The sequence below is a fragment of the Triturus cristatus genome, chromosome 4_2 (genome assembly GCF_964204655.1).
Source record: "Triturus cristatus chromosome 4_2, aTriCri1.1, whole genome shotgun sequence".
NCBI lineage: Eukaryota > Metazoa > Chordata > Amphibia > Caudata > Salamandridae > Triturus > Triturus cristatus.
Window position 1 is genome coordinate 527,016,063 of NC_140586.1, and position 20,712 is coordinate 527,036,774.

Below are 20,712 nucleotides of genomic sequence, written 5' to 3' on the forward strand. Positions count from 1 at the left end.
TGGGAAACAGGTTGGTATGCCCACTTGTAATCCTTGCACCAAGAATGATGTTGTGTATTTTGTTGATGGGTTGTGACAGCCGGGGAATGGGTAAGTTATTCAGAGGTAAGGATGCAATTGAGAGGTTTGGAGTGAGAGTGTTTGCAAGGAGCAGCAAAAAGGCACAACCAGGTATAGGAACACATGGAGAGAAATATTGCCTTTCAGCGGGAAATGGTATAATTCAAAGCTCTGTTTTTCAGCAATATTGTCTGCACCGCGGTGCTCACAATCCTACAAAGTGCTTATGCTTAACGTCCGTTTCAAATACCACATTAAGATACATATTGTAGCAGCCCATATATATATTGTCTTTTCACCAATTCTAGTTTAGTGTTCTGCTCAGTAATGTATCAATGTCTGTACGCTCAGTTAAATAATTTTTTTAAGACCTCGTGAATTGTGGTTTTGCAGTGCTTACATTGCCGGTCTAGTCTATTAACAAAACAAGCTACAGTGATATTTAACCGAGTAACGAGTTCCAAATAAATCTCATCGCTTCCTTGCCTTGCTGTTACTGCTTTCGTCTATACTTCTGGCAATGTTGCTGAGGCGGGCCTCACACTGGTTACCATGCACCCGCAGGGTCCGCTCCTTCGTGCTCCACCTGTCTGTCTGTCTCTTCAGCGCTTGCTCCAGTGCCGTGCTCCTGCGCCGCAGGCCCTTGGTCTGTGCTCGGAGTGTCCGCAGGCAGCAGCGGGTGTCCAGCTGCTGTAGGTCCCGCTGCCCCAGGACCAAGCCGCAGTTCTGAGTGCAGACTCCTGACGGTCTGTGATCACAGCACTCCTGCAAAAGTCCTTCTAAGTCCTTCATGTTGAGTACTTCGTGGCAGCCTGGCTGGGGGCACTTGCTGGGGCTGTACTCAAGGAGCCGGGAGTGCTCGTTCAGGTCTTGAAAACGGACGGTGTTGCTGTAGCCCCTTCCCCGGTTACCACACTTGAACTCCAGCCCCTGAATGAGGTCCCTAAGCAGCGGCAGCTGGTGCAGCTCCTGGACAGAAGGTACGCTGACATCTCAGCGAGCAGAGCCCCTGCCTCACCGCCCACAGGTGCAGACATCCACCATAAAAGATGTGCCCACAGAGTGTGGACAGGGGCTCCTTGAGCGCTCACGTGCCTCTTTATAAAGCTCAGAAATTCAAGAGCATACGCGAAAACTAAGATAGGCGAGATGCGGAAACAGTCTGCACATGCGTTTTGGGAGACCGGAACATCTGTCAAAGCTTATCGAGACACTGCTTACCTGCGCAGGCTCAGTGAGAGCTTGAGCCCTTCATTTTTGTTCATGCAGTAATGCTGATCCACACGTTTAACATGACGAACTGCCTTGGTTCCTACGGATAAAAAAGCGTTTGCAATGCAATAGGACTCACAGTTACGCAAGACCTATTGCATTTCAAACGTCCCTACAGTGTAACACTTGAAGTAAAGGGGCCAGTAGCCACGGAAGGATACAAATGACAACATGGCATAATAAGGCGGGACTAACAAGCCTCATTATCAATCAGAAGTCAGAATTTACGAAGGACAAACACAGAAGCCAATGAAAAATATGGGCGGACAGTGAGAGCAGCTTGTCTCCCCATACTGGACTACTGCATACCTCACAGAGCGAGCAGTGCATGCACTGCAGTGCTAGGCTCGACCTAAAAAGGAGGGACAAAAAGGCAGGACTGGCCACTAGCAAGCAAGGATTTTTAAAGGACACTGAAACAAACAAATCAAAAGCGGGGGTGGCTTAAAGACCACAAGAGAAGTTACAAAAGGTCTTGAATGCTCGAGCTAAAAAAGGAGCACAATGGCACATAGAGGAGTGACCAGAGTAGCACATTTAACAAGCAACATTGTATTAAATACAAAACAGCGCACAGAACCAGCATCATAGAAGAAGTTTGGCTTCTACATTTACAACATACTCTCTGTCACATGCTTTGAACAATGCACATTATGCATTGCAATTGAAGCACTTCTTGCGAGGTGGAATTACATGCTAAAACCCAGTGTTAGTATATTTAAAAGATTTCTTGTGACAAAAGCTCTTGTACCAGTTGCCCTGCTAAGGAAAACCTAATAAGTGAACCTGTTTACTGAGGTAAATTATGCACATACAGTGTAATTTATGTCAACCTAAAACTAGAAATGGGTCACATAGCAACGGTGCTTTACAGGTTGACATTTAAAAGCCACTAATTTACACATGTAAAATTGGAGTGTTGAAGGCGTGAGATACATATTTAAAAAAATTATTGACGAACGCGGGGGTCTTTTGTGAGAGAAAAGAACAAAACCTCAACAAATGGAGTTAAAAAAATGTCATTAAGGATAAAAAAAACAGAAAGGAATGAAACTGCATGCCTTAGAGAAAGGAAAAGAGGGAAACGGAAAGGAGATGTTGTTGGACATTTAAACCAACTAGAACTACAAAAACAAATACAGACATCATGAGGGTACAAGGCCTCTTGCAATTTTAAAAAAGTAGACCTAATAAGAATGGGGAATAATAGACTTAAATAAAGACTCTTTAAATTAATATGACTAGGGTAGATCCGGAGAAGACGACCAGGTTTGATCCGCGAAACAGCAGGCATTAAAAATCAGTGTCAGGTTGGATTTTTTTTTCCAATTCTCTACTTCGCAGGAGGGGCTTGTGTAAAGTTCTTTTCCAAACCCATATTAATGCAATCTTTCACTGCTGCCCATTTTTGGATGCAGAGTCTTTATAACATATTCAAGTTACCTCACTTTACTGTGCACCTAACCTTTGCAGTTTCAGGATAGAATTTTATTGCGGAGGGAATCCCATGATCAGTGGCGTAACAAAACTTGAGGGCCCCCCCTCCCAAGTATGTGCAAGGGTCCCCCCAAACTCCAGATCCAGTCCAGGGCTCACAATCAGGGATCTGCCAGTGCTGGAGGGGGCCCCAAGAGCTCATGGATCCCCCGTACCGCAGGGGCTGCCATGGCTTCTGTTTAGCCACTGCTCATGATTTAGAACTTGATGTCTTTAAGATGTTTGGAGTAACTACTTTACACCGTTGTCATCCAGAAACACCTCAGGAAACTTCAGAACGTTCGAAACGCCACAGGCAGACTGGTCCTTGATATATCTTGATGCAGCCACATCTCCACACACCTCCGAGAACACCACGGGCTCCCCGTCAACAAAAGAATCACTTTCAAGCTCCTCACTCACGCCTACATAGCCCCCCACAATGAAGGATCAGCATACCTGAACCACTTCCTCTCATTCCACGTCCCCACAAGACACCTCCTCTCTGCCCAGCTGGCTCTGGCCACGGTTCCTCAGATCCTCAAGACTAGATTTGGAGGAAGATCCTTTTCCTACCTCGCCACCAAGTTCTGGAACACCCTGCCTACCCACCTCAGACAATCCCTGTCATTGGCCCAATTCAGGAAGCACATCATGTTTGACTGAACACCTAAGTGCAGATGGACCAGAAGCCTCCCCCCTCTCCCAGTGCCTTGAGACCCTCACGGGTAATTAGCTGCACTTTACAAACCCTGATTGATTGATTGAACTATGTTCTGATGGTCTTTGTCTTCAATTGTCAGCATTTAACTTTTAAATCTCAAAGTATTTCAAGGGGCAGATATGAGGTGGCTGTAAAAATAGAGGCTATTCCTGCATATAACACTGTGGCCCTTTGGGCATGTGCTATATACTTCACTGTCAGTTGAAGGGGTAATAATTAGAGGATAAGAATTCAAATAGGGTTAAATGTGGTTTGAAAACACAATCTATGAATGCTTAGATCAGAACATGTAGTTCGCATGATAACTGCAGACTTTATATTTTGAGGACGACTGACTGAATACAGTCTGTCTTGTGCAGTTACCCTCAGCATAACTTAACCAGCTTTAGCTCTAAGTAGCTCCTTTTTAAGGTTCGAGAGTTTCCCACCTCCAACAAGTCCAAACCTTTGTTCAGGCGCAATCTAGAGATACCTGGAGCATCAAGCGTTCCTTCCTGGGGATGAACTACATCATTTGATGAGCTTTTGCTTGCAACCAGAGAGTTTTCGAGCACTACATTTAATTTTGAGTCAGACTCCTTGCTTCAAGATGTAACATCGGATTTTCCAAGGAGGTAGATATTATTGACCAAGAAGTTAGGTTCCATTTACTGGTCACGAAATATGTTGAACATGAGAAACCGTCACTTTATGTGGTCTTTTTGGTATTGTATTGTATTGTATTGTGGTACTCAAACTCCACTGTTGACATTACTCCCAGTAAATGTTTATGGGCAGTAAAATGTTGAAGCATCAATAAAGCTTTCATTGAAATCTGAAAAAAACCGTCTCACCTCACACTTTATCTTAACCGAGAAACCTCTTCTGAGGACTCTACATCTGATGCCCGGGGGACATATCCTACATGTTTGGGAATGCGCCAATACTTTATAATTACACTCTCATTCGGTGAGTGATACCCTGGAGCATGATACAACTTTTGACAACTCAGGTAGTGCGCGCACTATACCTTTTGTCTACAGTCATGGACTCCCTCAGGATGCACCTGACATGCATAAAATACTAATATGGTTGCATTAGGATAATTTACCAAGAGTACGGCAGGATCCAGGTGAAGAAATTGCCAAGCTGTTTTCCTAGCAAAACAAGATATTCGCCAGGGGTAGGTACTAGTGCCAGTGCTATTAACATTACTATTGGTGCACTAGCTCATTAATTGTTCAAATGATGCTCCCTAGGAGGATGCAAGATTGCAGCACTGTAATTCACACATGGACACTTACTTGCCTTGTGCACTCTAATGGGAATGCAGAACCTGCTAAGCTTTTGTCACAATTATTGTAGTAAGAATTGGTTAATTATGAACCAAAACAAAATTCTTAGCATTTAAGTTACTTAAGTCACCTCTGAGGCAACACATTTTAACAACATCCGCCATCAATGTATTTCTAGGAAATTACCATATTTGGAGCGCTCTCTCCCCAAATGTTTGTCCTATCTGCTTTGCTAAAATTAGAATTTTTTGCACTTTAACCACTTTACCCCTTAAATATGGTTACATTGACTTACCCCAAATTGATCAATCTAACTTGCCTGTTAGTCCCTAGTATATGGTGTAGAAACAAACCCAGAACCTGAATGTTAAATGACACTTGTGGACTGCAGCACCTATTTTCCCATCCACAGATTGGACCTGTAAAACATGCTGTGAAACCTGTCAAAAAAAACTTTTTGACAGGTGGGAAAGACTTCTTGTAACTATTAATAAGACACCCCTAAGTTGCCCACAAGGTAAGGGGTCTGATATTTAACAGTGGAGTATATGTGAAATTAAAGTTGATACATCCCTCCAGTGACTATCACCCAAAAGGTATTTTCACTGGCAGAGCTGTAGATAGATCCTGTAAAATGTCAAAATACAGAAAACACACTTTAGTCTGTAAAGTTCAATACAAAACCACTACAGCAGTCATTCAAAGTCTATTTTTTATATATTTATTAAAAAGCCAATTTGTTGGTAACGTTAGTTTTTTAAAATAAATATTTAGGAAAAGTAACTTTAATAACATTCCCTTTTCCTTGCTTGAAAGTCTTGAAAGGTAATTTGTGTTACCCTGCCAGCAGCTGTCCAGCCAGCATGTGTCCTTAATGGGGAGTTAAAACTACTTCTAGAGTAGAATAATGGCTGTGACCTGGTGACAGGATGGGCTGGAAGTGGGGCTTGCGATCCCTATTACCTCAGGATAAAAGCTGGAGAGGATCATTAACTTGAAAGGTGCAGAGATAAAGTCTGTCCATTTATAGATTAGTGTACGAGAGTTGTAATGGAGAAAGCATTTGTTCCTAGCCCCACACTAGCTAGCTGTCTCCAAACCAAGTGACATTGACTCTACTCGCAGAACCAATTTGGAGTGGACAAAGTAAGAGGACTGTTCATTTCCAGGGCTACACCTCTGTGTGGACATAAGGGCTCTGCACAATGGAGAAAAGATTTTTCTATATTGGCTTAATATGCACTGTGGGATTGCTTGCGGTAGTGCAGGCAGAACCTATTGAAGAAGGGGGTATGGTACTCTTGCAAACATTTACAATTTTGATTAGGGTGTGGCCAGTAATCAGTCCAACTCACTTGCTACTGCCAGCCTTAAATGTGGCACCCCAAGGAACTCTCCTCTGAACCTGCAAAAGCTGGGAAGAGGACTGGACCCTGCTTGTCGTAACTTGAAAGTCACGCCGAAGGACTGGACAAAGAAAAGGACTCCAAGGGTCAGTTGGCTGACATCCCATGTAACAACAGGGACACAGCAAGCTGCAAGAGTCCTGGAACGTTCGCCCGGGACTAAAATCCAACTCTGAAGACTCCAATCCCTATCCTGCAAAGGATGGCAGCCTGCTCTACATCAGACTAGCTTCCTGATACATCACACACAGGTAATGGGGAATTACGTTGGATCCCTGTCTCTAGGTTCCCCTTCACAGCAGGATCTTCACCCCGAGTGAGTCTTTTTCATACCATATACCCATTGCCAGGACTGTGAAGTACTGCGTTTTTAGAAACCCAGCGATGCCAGGGGTAGCACCCTATGACTTCGAGTTCTTCCTGTCTTGGACCACAGAAACACAGAGGCTTGCGGTGGCGTCAAAGATCGTTTTAATATTGACTGCAGCCAGTTACAGCAATCCTAGAAGTACACACAGGTATGTTCTCAGGAGACTGCTCAAACTTACAGAAACGGCCTTCTCCTTATATACAAAATATCATGCTTCAGGCACACATTCCTCGTTTTACGATATGGTCATTCATGTGTATTCATTACAAACGAAAAGGCAGAGTCATGATGACCATCCCACATTCCAGTTCAGCCAGCCCACAATTATTTACCCAGCGAGGCTCAGATCCCACATCAGATATCAGCAGACCCCAATAAACACGGGCACCTCCTGTTGGTAAAACAAGCCATAAAGCAGGAAGAGTCAGGTGTGAAAGAGATTAGCCGGAGGCTTGTGTGGGATGAAAAGGCTTTATGGTGTGTCAAACCCTGATGCTAATCACAGGTGGCCGTAGGACGGGGAACTCGTGAGACCGGACTGGCCTGGGGCGGTGGAGCCAAATTGCACAGGTCACAGAGAAGTCAAATAGAAGGCACATGTGTTCTGAAGGCCTGTGCACGTCCTTAATGCACAGCCTATGTGAGGGCAACCATAAGATGGCTACCGCTCCAAAATGGAACCCACAAAGTCAATGTGTAATATCGTATACAAAGTGAATTTATCGATGAATCGTTATGCAAAACACTTGTACATACTGCATTGGCCGTTCACGGTTCGCTGATACCGGAATAGGCAGGGTAGGGCCATGCCTCCTACGCGGTCCCAAATTTTAAAGTACAACAGACCCTCCTTTTGCCCTTACATAGGCAATAACTATACTCATATTAATCCGAGTCCAGGTCTATATTCATAAGGTCATGGAGATGTTGCTGTAACATCATCCTATTACTTAGCTCGTCCCTCGATACAGGTTTCCTTACACATAATGTAGCACAGAGGCCACATATCGCGGGAGCACACTGTACACACAGACAGAACAGGAAAAGAATGGCTAAGATCATTCCAATGACCATCAGAATCTTCCAACCCCAGGCAGATATCAGTTCCCAGAACCCCCCCATCAGTGACCAATCTCCTTTATCCACGTGAATAGATTCGGATATTTTATGCAGTTTGGAGATGGCTTGATAAACTGTTGGAGCGTTATCTGGTATGAAAATGCAACAGCTAGATTGGATGACCTTACATACCCCACCACGGTCTGCAAGTATGACGTCTAGAACCATACGGTTCTGCTAAGTCATGAGGCGATCCGCTTGGAGCTCAGCTGTCAAATTACCAAGGGCACCAGCCGTTACATTAACAGTGGATTCAACCACACGAGTCAGTTGTCTCAGGTTCCTACTATTGACCATCGGTCCCCAAAACGGCAGGAAACCCAAAAAGAAGTCTCCCGCTTCCTGACCGGCAGTATCCTCCTGACTAACAATGCCTCTCACAACTCTGGTCTTGTGATAATCAGAGGCAGCAGTAAATGTTGGTGGTAGCAAGTTTGCAATATAACATGTGCCCGAGAAATCAGGGGGCAACCATGTATATGCTCGGTCACTGCAAACAAAATATGTACCCTTGGCAGCCAAAAACGCGGGGGAAAACTGTGATGGAAAAGTGTACGTTTCAGTACAGTTACTTTTCCCCAGTTGAGCTCTTGGATTCTGACCATTACCTTGTAAACAGAACCGACCTATGTGGGGTACGACCCAAATTGGGGATGAAATTTTCCGCTGCCTTTCACCCAGACTAATGCTATACCCCGTCGCGTTCCAACCTACATAAGCTCGCAATTCATCCTTGGGAATAGATGAGCATGCGTCGATATCTCTGCTCATATCAGCAACTCCTTTCATTAAGGCCTTATTGTTTGTGCTAGGTCTGATGGAACGCGGTTGGCGCGGGGAGTAGGCATCTAATGCAAAAAGAAACATGGTCTGGAATGCCCATGACGATCCATTATAGCTAAACGGCAGCACTAGATATGGGATACCCTTATTCCTCTAATTTCCAACAAGCTCTTAGAGAGGTGGCAAGCTGGATGACCGACAATCGTCTCCAACTTAATGCCACAAAAACAGAAGTCTTAGTGCTGGGCAAGGAAATCCATCTTTGGGGAGACGACTGGTGGCCTTTAGAGCTCGGCCCAACTCCCATACCAGTCACCCAGGTGAAGAATCTTGGGATTCTGCTTGACGCCAATCTATCATTCATCCCCCACACAAAGAAAGTTGCGGGCACCTGTTTTGGCGTTCTTCAGAGTCTCAGGCCTATTCTTAAATTCTTCGACGCTTCTACCAGGCAACTTATAGTGCAGGCCATGATTCTTTCCAGATTGGATTATGCCAGTGCACTCTTATTGGGCACCAATCAAGCAGAGCTTACACGCCTTCAGCGCGTACAAAACGCGGCTGCTCGTATGCTGATAGGTCTGCCTAAATTTTGCTCAGTTAGGAGCGCCATTTCTGATCTTCACTGGTTGCCCGTTAGGCAGAGGATAAAATTTAAAGTACTGTGCCTGGTTTTTAAAATTCTGAAACTGGCCTCCCCTCCTATTCTGTCTCAGACTATCTCCTACTACACACCGGCTAGAACACTTCGTTCAACCGGTCAATTTTTGGCCACAATCCCTCGCTTTAAAAAAGCCAGAATGGGCGGACGCTCTTTTGGTGTCCTGGCGGCCAGCCTTTGGAACACATTGCCGTTCAGTGTTCGGTCCATTCCGGACTTGCTTCCTTTTAGGAAAGCGGTGAAAACATTCTTGTTTCCTTTGGTCTAGCGATCTTGGTTAGCATGTTCATCTGTTGGTTGTGTTGCTCGTCCTTTGTAGCGCCAGGACGCCGCTTGGCTGTGGCATCTGTGCGCCTTATAAATGATAAATAACATAACATAACATAACATTAATGGTATGTGGCATTAAACCACACACCCAGCAATTGGTTGTATTCATAACTAGTTGGTGCTGGTGCAGGAGTTGAATAAACGAGTTGTTTACGAACTCAGACCGTCTAGCTTGTTCGTGTTCAGGCAGAGGGTGGAAAGAGTGCAAGGAGACAGTAGGAGGAGGTATAGGCTGTACAGTGGGTGCAAATGGCACTTGAGAGGACAATAATACATATCCCACAGTAAACATTATCATACTAACTAGTGTAAACAGACATAATAATACAAAACGTTTGTTCTTCATTATTTTACATATTTTCGTCTTAAAGTTCATTTCCTCAGCGGGTCTCTCCATCTTGAAAAACTCCATCCTCTAATCGTGCCGCTCGCGGCGAGTGAGTATCTTCTGCTAAGGAGTACGCCTGTCAGTCCAGGGAACGCCCCAGACCAACCAGAACCGTTGACCTAACGTCTTCGGCCTGTACCCCGAAGTCTTGGCACCGCGACCCTGCAGCTGAACCCGGATGGTGGTTCGAAAAACAAAAAAAATCAAAAAGTCCTTCAGATGGGAGAGCTATAATATTAAAAAATAGTAAGGGAGGGGAATTTTTTATTTGTCCATAGGCCTTGGCCTCAAGTTATAGCGAATTCGGCCAGGTACTGTCTGGTCTTGAAACAAGAGTTCAGGCTCTGTGGTGTCTATTCGAATTGACGGTGGCACAGCTTCCTGCAAAATATCGTCGCTTTCTTGTTCTGAAGTCGTTCCCTTTACACGTGCATCACTAAATGGCACAAAACGAGGCACGGTCTCAGTTTCAGAATCAGCGATCCCCTCCTGGACCCACCGGTCATATGGCAAAGGCAAAGGGACCCTTTTATAGTGGACGCCGTGGATCCAGTTCTTCTTTCCTTTCACTCGGACAGCCGATCTTGTAGAAAGAAGGACGAGATGGGGGCCGGTCCAACGGGGCTCATCATTCTTGGCCCGTTGAAAAGTTTTCACCAGCACCCACGTTCCAGGATCGATGGGATGTCCTGGAGCTTCAGAGGCCTGAGGCAGAGTATCGTGCACCTGTTGGTGTAAAACACGCAATTTAGCCGTCAATTCATACAGATAGTCAAGCAGTATTGGATGTTCGATTTCGCTGAATTTTGTGGGCCTTGGCACTCCCCATATATTGGCCGGGCGGCCAAACACTATCTCATAGGGACTAAGTCCCATTCGTGAGTGCACAGTCATTCTGGTTGACAGGAGTGCTAAAGGCAGAGCGTCAGGCCATTTAAGACCAGAGCTCGCCTGGATCTTAGCCAATTTAAGTTTCAAGGTGCCGTTATAGCACTCTACTAATCCAGCTGATTGGGGGTGATTTGCAGCGTGAAATTTCTGTGTAATGCCTAGCCCTTCACATACTTCTTTCATCACTCGACCCACAAACTCACTCCCATTATCACTCCAGACCATTCTTGGCATTCCAAATCTAGGGAAAAATTATTTGACGAGGGCTTTAGCTGTGGATAAGGCAGTGTTGTCTTTTAAGTGGTATGCTTCTATCCACTTTGAGAAGGCACAGACAACAACGAGTACATATTTTAAATTGTTGCACCTTTCCATGTGGATGAAATCTAGCTGCAAAACCTCGAACGGATACGTTGGAGGTGCAAAATGACCAGCTGGAGTTGGGGTTGCCCTACCAGGATTGTATTTCAGACACACCATGCAATTCTTGACCACATTCTTTGCACATTTGGGAATTCCAGCATTTTGCCATACTGGAGCCAACAACTTGCAAATCCCTTTTACACTAATATGGGCCATTCCATGAGCCATCGTCACCACTGCAAGCACATACGCGTCGGGTAACAACCAACGCTGATGTTCTGACAAATCGACCCAACAACCCTTTTCATCCAATTTACCCGTACTTTCTCTCCACTTGCTCAACTCTTTCTCTGTGGCTTCAGCTTGAAGGGACTTCACGCTCTCTATCGTGTCTTCACACATTCCAACATCACCAACCCATCTTGCAGGGCCTGCAACATACATTCGATTACTTACATTCTTTGCTGTTTCTTTCGCAACTTCATCAGCAAATGCATTACCACGACCAACATCATCGGTAACTTTCTTGTGCGCACTGCATTTCACAATCGCAACTTGTAGTGGCAAGGTCAGTGACTCAAGGAGATCATTCACCAACTGACCATTCTGAATTTTGGTTCCATGCGAAGTCAGGAATCCATGTTCTTTCCATAAGCGCCCAAAACTATGGGCCATGCCAAACGCATACTGACTATCGGTGTATATGTTCACCTTCATACCTTTCGACAACACACATGCTCTCGTAAGTGCAATTAGCTCTGCTGCTTGAGTCGAGTTATGTGGTATACGCGCGGTTTCAACAACCGTGTGCAAAGTCGTGACAGCATATGCAGCAGTCGTATCACCATTCGGAAGCTTGAAGCATGAGCCATCCACCCATAAGGTACCATCACACTCAGTCAAGGCAGTATCTTTAAGATCCACTCTCCCTTTTGTTTCTTCTTCTGTTTTAAACAGACAATCATGCTGTTCAATCTCATCTGTGTCTGCTGCAATCGGCAATAAAGTAGCTGGATTCAATGTGTTGCATCTTTTTATGTGTACATGACTCGCTAATAGTGTCAACTCATAACCTGACAATCGAGCACTAGTTAAGTGCTGTGTCTTGGTCCTGTTCAACAACGTGTCCACTGCGTGTGGAACCATCACAATTAACGTGTTATTCATTACTAACCCAGCAGACTGTCGAATAGAGACAGCTGCTGCCGCTGTGGCTCTCAAACAACTTGGCAATGCTTTGGCTACCGGATCCAAAGTCGATGAAAAATACGCGCATGGGCGCTGTTTGTCTCCAAAAGACACTGACAATGCACAACCTTCTTTCTCGTGAACATACAATGTAAAAGGCTTGCTGTAGTCGGGAGTGCCCAACACAGGAGCTGAACATAATGCCTCACGCAATTCAGAAAAACTTTTCTGACATTCTTCAGACCATGGGACGAGATTCGGTGTATCTTTACATGTCAATGCTATTAAAGGTTTCGCCAGCAAAGAAAAACTCGGGATCCACTGCCTACAGTAGGAAGTAATACCCAAGAAAGCACGCACTTCTCTCTGTGTTCTTGGCACGCTTAATTTTGCAATGGCCTGAATTCTTTCTGGGGTCAGTTTCCTTGCCTCCTACGAAAAGAGATGACCTAAGTAAGTCACTTCTTGTCGACAATATTGCAGTTTTGAGAGAGACACTTTGTAATGGAAGGCAGACAAATGACGCAATGATGACACCGTAGCTTCTTTACAAATCTCCTCAGTATCCGCGGCGATTAGTAAATCGTCAACATACTGGATAAGGGTGGCACCACTAGGTAAAACAATTGCATCAAGCTGTGCTTTTAAAGCTTGGCTGTATATTGATGGGCTTTCACAGTAGCCCTGAGGAGCGCGTTTAAAACGGAAGCTACGACCTCCTAGGCTAAAACCAAAAATGTCCCTACTTTCCTCTGCGATTGGGATGCTAAAGAAAGCATTCTTTAAATCAATCACTGAGAACCAAGCAGCAGAAGCTGGAATCATAGTTAACAAAGCAGTTATATCAGGGACAACTGGAAACTGTGGCACAACAATCTTATTTACCTCTCTAAGATCGATCACAAATCTGTAAACAGGTGGCTATGAAGGGTCAGTACGTTTTAAAACAGGCAAAACAGGGCTATTGCAAACGTTACCTCTTGTCTCTTCAATTACATCCTTTTCAATCAGATCATGGATAATCGCTAGCAATGCTTTTTCACCTTCATTAGAGATCTTGTACTGGGGAATGCGTGGCAATTTAACATTGGCTTTCAAAGTTACCACGTATGGCGGTATTTCCAAAAGGCCCACATCATTAAGACCAGAAGCCCAAAGAGCATCTGGAAGAGATGACAATTCAGCTGGCAGTTCATTCCTTGACAAATACATTGGAGAAATCACTTCCCTACCAAGTGTAAGTTGTACTCCCGAGGGGGAACAATATAGTGTCGCATGTAATCTCTTTAACAAATCCAATCCTAACAGGTTCTCACCACAACCTGTCGTTAGGATAAGGGGTGCTTTCAGTTCACAAGGTCCAACAGAAAGGGTCATAGGACTAGAGATCGGGTTCCTAACCGGGGTACCAGAAAAACCTACTGAAACATTCGTGTCGCCAGACAAAGGTGCGCCAGGGAGTTTTGAATGCATAATTGAACTTTTTGCAGCACCAGTATCCAACAGAAAAGGTTCTGACACACCAGCTGTAGTCACCTTGACATACGGTCCACTCTGATCCACTGGCACTGAAACAACTCCCTCTCTTTGTCTATGGCTATCCTAGTGATCATTACTTTCTACATTGTCATCCTCTGCATAATAGTCATTGTTATAGTACTGAGCTGTCCTACCAGTTGCATTGCCTTGCTGATCAAAACTATTAATCGTATTTTGAGATGGAAGGGGGCGCGCGTTCTGGGGAACATTCCTGCGTCCCCTACCTCTAGGAGCTTGTTGACCACCTCTACCTCTGGTGCTAAAAGCGCAATTAGCGCGCTGTAACAGAATAGGACAACTATACTTGAAATGACCCTCTTCCTTGCAATATGAACATTGATTAGGGCCTACAGGAATGCGCGGTTGAGAATACTCGTACCTTTGCACGTTTCTCTGAAACTGTGGTGGTTGCTGATAATTACTCTGGCCACCACGTAGCGGGTAAGCTTGCTGTAAAAGAACCTTCGTTTTTAGCTCTTTCGTTTTCTTGTCTGCTTTATCTTTCTCATCCTTATCTCTATTTTCGTAATACTGTGCAGTAGCCAGTATTTGCGCTGATGAGGAAACAGCCCAAGAACTCTCTGAATCTTTTAACTTCTTCCACAACTCGGGAAGCAAATTATGCACAAATTTTTCAACAAATAACCGTTGGCCACCTTCAGTACTCATATCTTGACCACTGTGGTCAATAAATGTTTCTTCAAACCTTGTAAACAAATCAGACACTGTTTCATCTTTCTTTTGCTTACACGCAGACAATTTATCCCAATTCACACGCATCGCGGGCATTAAAGTTTTCATGTAGGTGATAATTCTACCAGGGAGTTTTGCTATTAGGGGCTCAGGTTTCGCACCACCAACTTGTCTAGTGTCTGCAGCAATGATATTAGCCCATGTGTCACCTAGTTCTGCGTCGTGATCTACATTACGAATGGAACCCCATAAAGGCTGTGGAACAACGTTTCCAAACAACATGTCTATGTCAGCTAGATTCATGACACATGATCCTGCCGTCTGTGACAACTCCTTATAATATCCTGCAGGGTTTTTACGGGGATCAGGCAATGTCTGTTTAAGCGCTATTACTTCAGATCGTTTCCAAGGGACATGTACCCAAACACGCTGGAAATGTGGTAGAACAGGTGGAACAGCATTCGCATCACCAGGTCTCCAAACTGGAGGAACCTCACGCATTGGATATTGTCGCACTTTTACCTGTTTCCCTTCAGGGAATTCCTGTCCAAACAATGATTGCTGACAATCCCCATTCCTGAAAGACAGCAGTGTCGCAACTGCTTTCCCAACATCAGAACCCACAATCGTACCTTTTCCAAATTTAAATCGTACTTGACACAACTTTTGCGGACTGGAATCTAAATCATTCTCTTCCAACTCTTCACATAGGATTTCACACATTTTCTCAAAAACGTACCGCTGTTGTGGCGCTTCCCACTGATGAAAAACATTATCAACAGATTCTACATCATATCTAGAAGGATAAACAATCCATCTACGTGCCATGCTGTCTAATACTTCTCTCTCTTCAGAACCAGGCAACTGACTACGCAACTGCTTTCGTTGTGAGCCAGGGATCACACTAGATAACCCAAGGAGAGGCGACACAAAACTAGTAACCGCACTAGTTATGCGTTGTCGTGCAGAAGGAGAATCTGACATAAGAACAGGGGAGAAAACAGAGGGAAGCACAGTAGGTGTAGATGCAGATGCAAGGACAGTATCGGGGAGAGCGCCAAGGGAGGCAGTTGGTGGGGCAGGCAAAATCGCAGAAGGCAATGGGGATGCAGGCAGCAAAGTTGGCGGCCCTTGAGGGGGCTGCACCACAAGAGCAGGCGCCGGCTGAGGAGGAGCTGGCGGCTGCAGGAAAGCTTGCGGCACATTAACTGGAGGCTGCACATTTACGAGCTGTGCAGGCGCTGTGGCATTTTGCGCATACGGGGGTGGCGAACTTAGCAAAAGGGACATTAGGGAATCTTTCTCTTTCTCTTTTGACTCATCTTGTGGAAGGGGTGACAAAACTGGGTAACATTTATCGATCCCTAGTTTACGCTGTCTATGTAACTGCTCATTCATTTGTTCCTCCTCATTATCTTTAAATTGTACAGCTGCTTGCATCATTGACATACCTTTTTCTCTCTTATTTCTTTTTGCTAGCTTAATTTCCTTCTGTTTGGCTTGCTTTCGCCATAGGCGGAAAGAATCAAACATCACCGGCCGGGCTTTATTTTTAAATAATTTAACTACCAAATTGTCTAAAATATCTGTATCGAAACTACCATTTTGGGGCCATTTTAAAACACCGTCCTTCCTGGTGTATCGGATCCATATTTCATTATATGCAATGGGGCCCACGCCATTTTTTACATAAAGCTCATAAGTTGGAGTCCCAATTGGAGGAACCGGACACGAATCCTCTAATTGGGAATCCCTTTTACAACCCAAACAAAACAAGTTTCCAAATATACTAGAACCAGGCATCTTTGCTCACTAGTCTAGTTTCAAACTTCAAAGGATTATCAAAACGCGATAGTCTCGTGAATACACGAGTCCTTCGGCTTTGGCGCTTGCAAGCTCCAAATCAAAGCGATCCCAAAGGGAAACCAAAACTAAGAACCAAACTAAGAATTAGGAGACGCTCCACTTATACTTAACTGAGGTATCGATGACGTCACCAGAAGACTCGGTTAATCGTTTCGCTCTACCAAATTATCAAGGGTCCAAAAGAGGGCGATAGTCAGGGCAGCAGTCCTTCGTAGCCGTCAGCAAGCGGGGAACCTTGCAGCAAAGACTTTCGGACCACGTCGACATGCAGGGGTCGATGAAGTGGCGGCCTTCCTCCAGAATTTCCACACGAAGCTCCTCACGAACCTCTGGCTTGGACCAGTACCGCTGAAATCGCCCCGAGTTGGGCGCCAACTGAAGTACTGCGTTTTTAGAAACCCAGCGATGCCAGGGGTAGCACCCTATGACTTCGAGTTCTTCCTGTCTTGGACCACAGAAACACAGAGTCTTGCGGTGGCGTCAAAGATCGTTTTATTATTGACTGCAGCCAGTAACAACAATCCTAGAAGTACACACGGGTATGTTCTCAGGAGACTGCTCAAACTTACAGAAACGGCCTTCTCCTTATATACAAAATATCATGCTTCAGGCACACATTCCTCGTTTTACGATATGGTCATTCATGTGTATTCATTACAAACGAAAAGGCAGAGTCATGATGACCATCCCACATTCCAGTTCAGCCAGCCCACAATTATTTACCCAGCGAGGCTCAGATCCCACATCAGATATCAGCAGACCCCAATAAACACGGGCACCTCCTGTTGGTAAAACAAGCCATAAAGCAGGAAGAGTCAGGTGTGAAAGAGATTAGCCGGAGGCTTGTGTGGGATGAAAAGGCTTTATGGTGTGTCAAACCCTGATGCTAATCACAGGTGGCCGTAGGACGGGGAGCTCGTGAGACCGGACTGGCCTGGGGCGGTGGAGCCAAATTGCACAGGACACAGAGAAGTCAAATAGAAGGCACATGTGTTCTGAAGGCCTGTGCACGTCCTTAATGCGCAGCCTATGTGAGGGCAACCATAAGATGGCTACCGCTCCAAAATGGAACCCACGAAGTCAATGTGTAATATCGTATACAAAGTGAATTTATCGATGAAACGTTATGCAAAACACTTGTACATACTGCATTGGCCATTCGCGGTTCGCTGATACCGGAATAGGCAGGGTAGGGCCATGCCTCCTACGCGGTCCCAAATTTTAAAGTACCACAACTGCCCACATAAGGGCTGAACCCGGTAATGGGTATATGGCATTTGTCCATATATATATGCATATGTGTGCATCTGGCACTTATGTAGTCGAAATGCACACACAGGCATCAATATATTTTGAAAAAGTACTCACCACCTTCACTAGATCCCCACCCCCACACCAATCTTTGGACCGACGATGCTGTGGGCTGCTGTCGGGGGATCAGACGTCATTCTACGGCAGTGAGACAACCAAACTTGTAATTAGGACCTAAGTCAGAGGGGAATCTCTTTGACTGGGATGATCTATCTCAAAAGCTGTGTCTGTATGTAAGGCCCAGGCACAACAGGGACGTTTGGAGTCACACCAACATTCATATGTTATCTACCACTGAAGATAGGTTCATTAAATCTCTTGTGGGCCCACCTCATAATACACATATCAATCAAGTTCATTTTGAATTGAGCCCACCAATTGTTAAGGCAAGCATCTCAAATCCTTAATGCACTGGGAACGCCATTAGAGATGCGAGGAACTCAGAATTGACAGAGCTGCACTTAATGAAATTAAGTAATGCTGATTAAGGGGCGCAGCATTAAAAATGGGCAACATTTTTTCACAACCAGCTCCATGTGATTGGACTGGGGAATCTTTGGAGCAACCTCGACGAAATAAATATGATTGCAGCAAAAAATTATAAAATCTACATGCAATCTGTGGTGTGAACAAGCAACACTGATATATCCAAACAACATTTCTTAGATTAGACCAAGCATATTTTAAACAGTACCTATACAACCAGATATGTCCAAATATAGGACAGCGAACCAAATTACATTTCTTAGATAAGACCAAGCATATTTTAAACAGTACCTATACAACACTATCAATTAAGCTATCTACAGAAGCACAGCGCTTTTCAAAACAATCAAGAACTGCATTAACCTTTTGCCTGACCCTATTATCCCACACCCCACAAATATATGCAATGCTATTTATGTATTTTTCAGTGAGAAAAATACAGAAAATCTGACAGCACATCAAGAACAACTAGCTTGCTTCTCACCTTGCACTCATTCATAGAATCCTGCAATGGTCATCCTTCAAAGGCATATCACTTACAGATTTTGCCAATATACTCAATTCCCTCAAAGCCATTTCCTAGGAAGGTAATGTCTCATCCTCATCTTTCATCAAAGTTCTCTGCATGGAAGCTCTCTTTCCCCTTATCACCATTCTCACCTCCCTCACTCAAGAAACTCTAACAAGACAGGCACGATCTTCCCCCTTCTAAAGTAAATTACAATAGTCAGTGCTATTCAACTTCTGATCTTCAACCAACCTAGCTTCAGATCATGCTGCAGCATGGTGTTATCTCCCTTATATCTAACAGACGATGTGTTCCTGACAACAGATGATGATGACCCTGTCTCCTGATATTCTTGGACCTCTCAGATGCCTTCAACACAGTTGACCATCCTCCCCTTATCTACCCTGGAGTCTTGAATGGGATTCATTGGTAAAGTCCTTTATTAGTTCTCCTTCTACCTTTCCAAATGACAACATTTCTTTTACATTGGCATCTCCACATCACATCCTGTGGTGTGCACAGGGCTCTATACTGTCCTTTCTCATCTTCAATTTCTATATGAAGCACCCTGGGGCTCTACTCACAGATAAAAAACTTAAAATTCACTAATGTGTTGATGATATACAAATCTGCTTGCCAGTCTCCTCCACCCCAGACCTCATCCAGTCCTGCATATCCAGTGCCTACCTGAACCTCAAACCAAACAAGACAGAATCAATGTTATTTGCCAAGCAAGAATAAGTACAATACTAGCTCAAATATTTGACCTTTGACTGCTTTGAAGCTCGACTTTCACCAAATGCAATGCCACTTAATTCACCCTTCACATCAACCTCACTCTCAACAAACACATTACCAAAAAAACATAGACTACCTAGTACCAACTCTCTCTTCTAAGAAAAGGCTAAACAGTTTCTTTCAGAAAGTGACATTAGAACTGCTATTCAAGCCCTAATACTTTTGCATCTGGATGGTGTTAATGCCCTAATCCATATCTCCACAAGCACCACATTGGTCCCCCTTAAGGGCCGCCTACATGCCACAGCTCGTCTCACCCAAGGCCTAAAAAAATATTATCACATCACCCCATTCTGATGGAACTTCATTGGCTCCCCTTGGTAGCTGCACCTTCTTCAAAAACAGCTGATTCATTTACAAATTCATCACAGCCACCCTCTTATCTTGTAGACAAACTCACTATTTCTGATGGCTATCAGCACACCTGCAGCCAGGACTAAAAAGTGTAAAAAAGAAAAAACAAAGCTGTGGCCTTTGCCACCTGTACACCCAGGATCTGGAACAACATCCATGTATCGATCACAACTGCCTGACTTTGGCTCCAATTTAGTAAATAGAGGAATATGCACCTCTTTAAAACCTCTTTAAACACTACTTCACAATGCAGTAACAGTAAACTTAGGTGCCCAGAATCCAGCTACCTCTTTGTCACTCGTTGACTGTATGATTGCCTTGGGCCCTGCACAGTGCTCCACTGTGTTGTGGCTAGGGTTGCGCTAGACAGATAGCACATACTATTGTAGGGTTCAGCAGGGCCCATGCACAATAGCGTCTATCTTGACTTACACATTTAAAACTTACATATTTGTAGACAATAACTTTTCTACATGCTTTGCACACACATGATAACATACTCAGAAAGTGTTCTGCTTGCAAGCACTTTCCTTCGTGATCATTTTATCATGACACTTGTACACTCTTTTCAAGCCTACAAGAACACTGAGCATACTACCCTTGTGTTTTGTTGTCAATTTGGAAACAGCTCTGAATCGGAAAGACAAACACACACATCAGCACTGTACCTCTGACACAGTGCAAATGGAACCAGGCTTTTATTATATAAACTGCCTCTGAGTCAAGTTCCTTAGAGGAGCACTTTGATGGATATCCTGGAACGTTCGCCCAGGACTAAAATCCAACACTGAAGACTCCAATCCCTATCCTGCAAAGGATGGCAGCCTGCTCTACATCAGACTAGCTTCCTGA

At 44.5% G+C, this 20,712-nt stretch overlaps 1 pseudogene; it reads right to left on the reverse strand.

Annotated features, from left to right (window-relative positions):
- Positions 1 to 531: 531 nt before the first annotated feature.
- Positions 532 to 20,712, reverse strand: part of LOC146834654 (E3 ubiquitin-protein ligase PDZRN3-B-like) — a 64,247-nt pseudogene continuing 44,066 nt past the window's right edge.